General features: G+C 45.1%; 1 long non-coding RNA gene across 1 annotated transcript; it reads left to right on the forward strand.

Annotated features, from left to right (window-relative positions):
- Positions 1-489: 489 nt before the first annotated feature.
- On the forward strand, positions 490-2,545 carry LOC121761705. The gene is made up of 3 exons (XR_006042079.1): positions 490-670; positions 1,817-1,880; positions 2,360-2,545. It is a non-coding gene; the product is annotated as an uncharacterized LOC121761705 (long non-coding RNA).
- Positions 2,546-3,005: the final 460 nt, after the last annotated feature.

Consider the following 3,005-nt stretch of genomic DNA (forward strand, 5'->3'; position numbering starts at 1 on the left):
CTCTGTCAATTGTCCATTTAAATGCAAATAAACTTAGTGGCATCATCCCATCGGCATTCCCAAAGGGTTGCAACCTTCGGTCAATCAATCTGAACGGAAACAAATTGGAAGGAACACTACCCCTGTAATACCCGAAATTTGTGGAATTTTATTCTTTTAATTAAGGATGAAATTTTTATGTTTTTGTGTTTAAAATATGGTGTGGAAAATATTATTTGTGTTTATTTGATTGTTGTGGATGTGGTATTTTCTACCTAGGCAAATTAAAATGGAATTAAGTAATTAAGCTATGAATAAAAACTCCTAATTAACAAATTAAATCCCTCCCTCCCCAATTCTCTCTTCTTTTTCGAAAAAAAAACCTCCCCCATCACCCCATGATTCTCTCAACCGCCCCCACTCCCTCATAACCGATTTCCCTCCCCCTCTTTTCCATTCGTTCTCTCTTCTCGGTCTCTCTCTCTCTCTCTCTCTCTCTCTCTCGCTCTCTAGCTCTCATCTCTCTCGAAGTGTGCTCTCACGGTAAGCTCTCGCCCCTCTCTCTCTCGGTTTACCTTTCCCCATTCATCCCCTTCTCATCATCATCTTGGCTTCTTCAAGGTGTTACGCTCGTACGTTGTAAATCGGTGTAGGGAAAGCTTCGAATTTACGTTTGAACTATCCAAGAAAGGTAACCAAACCCTAACCCTTGTTTAATTCGAAAACTCATGCATATAGGACGTTTTGGATGGTTTAGATGCTGAATAGGGTTTGTGGCTTTGTGATATGGTTGAGCATGTTTTTGGTAGTAACTGGCAGTGGGTTCCGACCCCTTTTTATCTAAGCAAACGATCTCCGTTGGGTACGAATTTTGAACTGTATAAAGGTTAATGTGGCTTCTGTGTGGTGTGTAATTTTCAGCCTCTTTGGATGTCGTATGAATTTATTATGATTTTTGCAAGTAAACTGCGCAGTTTCGCGAGTTGTATGTTTTTGGGAGATGTTTTCATGTGCAATTGGCGTGATTCTGAGTGCTATGTTTTTGTGATGAATGTGGGTGTGTTTGACCAAGAGATGGCTCGGGAAAATCAGTGTTTGGTTCGAGGGTTTTGCGTGGGTTGGCCGAGAGTTTTAGGGGCCGGCCTAGGGCAGTGTTGTGGGGGGGTTTTGAAGGGATGATCCCAGGTGTCTGGGTGTGTTTTGGGACGGAGAATGTGTGGTGTGAATGTTGTATAGGGTTTGAGAATCGGAAGTTGGAGGAAAGTGAGTGTGCACGGGACGAGCCAGGCGGCCGAGGTGCCGAGCCAGCGGCCGAGGTGCCGAGCAGGCGGCCGAGGTGCCGAGCAGGCGGCCGAGATGCCGAGCCAGCGGCCGAGGGGCCGAGCAGGCGGCCGAGGTGCCGAGCCAGCGGCCGAGGTGCCGAGCAGGCGGCCGAGGTGCCGAGCAGGCGGCCGAGGTACCGAGCCAGCGGCCGAGGTGCCGAACAGGTGGCCGAGGTGCCGAGCCAGCGGCCGAGACACCGAGCCATGTCGAGACGCCGATCCTTTTTCCGAGTTTTTCCGAACCTTTTCCGAGCCAAGTGAGCCGTTTGCACAGTAAGGGTATGCCAGGACTTGGAGTGCTGTGTTCGTGTGTCGTGTGCGCGTGTTGGGTACGTCGTTTGCGTGCGGGGTGTGTTTCGAACGTGTGACTTTGTGTGTTTGTTTTGTAACATGTTGTTAAGTGTATGTACGTGTAACGTGCTAGATGTTGAAGTCGTCCACGTAGGAATCATGCATTGTCGTTTAAAGTCTCGTCTCTTCTGACTCTAATCATGATACAATTTATCTTTCAAAAGGGTGATCGTTTACGAGGAAAGTGTGGTTGAAGAAGGGAATTATTTTAAAAGCTAAGCAATCGAGGTGGGCTTTTCTACCCTACTTTTACGTGGGTTGTTTTTAATACGGACTCTGTTCCGGAATTGTTTATGGAGGTGAACTGTTTGTCTTGCCAAATGTTTTGATTTGAAACCTATCTGAAGTGGTTTACCACATATGTTTAATCGAATTCGGGTCTGTTGGGCTGCGAACCCTCAGGCTAGTGTACACGAGACTGGGTGCCATCTGAGAGCAAGTTGGCCGGTCTAGATGACCTGGGGTGTGGCCACGCCCCTTGTCACCGTTTGGATCAGATAGTGTATGATTGAGGGAATAAGGGTGGCAATATCGGAAAATGACTGCGCAGTCGAATTTATGAAATATATTTTGGTGTACTTGGGTTATTTTCATTACACTCAAAACCCCAATGTTACACTGTTATGGCATGACAAACTATGATTTTGGCGTGTGTCCACTGAGTGCAATAAGTACTCAGCCCTGCATGTTGTTTTCTTAATGTGCAGGTTGAGCGGCGATGGGGAGGACGGATGTTGAGCAGTTAAAGTCAAAATGCGTTTCACTTTGTTTTGGATAATGTCGTGTCGTCATACCCGGCATTATCTGTCTCTTGATCTTTTTCCGCTGCTTGTAATCCGAAACAATGTTTTCATTTAAACTCTGGTTACTTAAACTTTTGAAATGTCGCTACAGTACCTTGTTTTAAAATGAATTTCCTTTTATTAAATGTCGTTGGGTCAAATATTCTTGTTTTTCCCCTTTCTTCCCCGCTTCTTTACTCCTCCCCTAGTCGCGGTCCACCGTACTTCCTATCCTTAGGAAATGCGGGCGTGACAGAGTGGTATCAGAGCCTAGGTTTTCTCTTTCTGCTCTGGACCCAAAAAATTCTTTTTCTGACTGGAGTAAGTTTTCAAAAGTGTCATTGGCTCAACATCCGACTCATCGCACTCAACCTGAAATGAGGTAATGAAAATTTCGAAATTTTGGAAAGTATATGGAAGTGGAGGAAATTGTGATTTTGGTGTTGAAAATGATTTTTATGTAAAGTTTAAGTAAATGTTGAGACATGTGGAAGGGTACAAAGTGATGGGGAAAAGTTGGAAATTATTTGAGTTATGAACTGTTATGGTGTTATGAACTGTTGATGTATGA

The sequence above is a fragment of the Salvia splendens genome, chromosome 13, assembly GCF_004379255.2.
Source record: "Salvia splendens isolate huo1 chromosome 13, SspV2, whole genome shotgun sequence".
Taxonomy (NCBI): domain Eukaryota; kingdom Viridiplantae; phylum Streptophyta; class Magnoliopsida; order Lamiales; family Lamiaceae; genus Salvia; species Salvia splendens.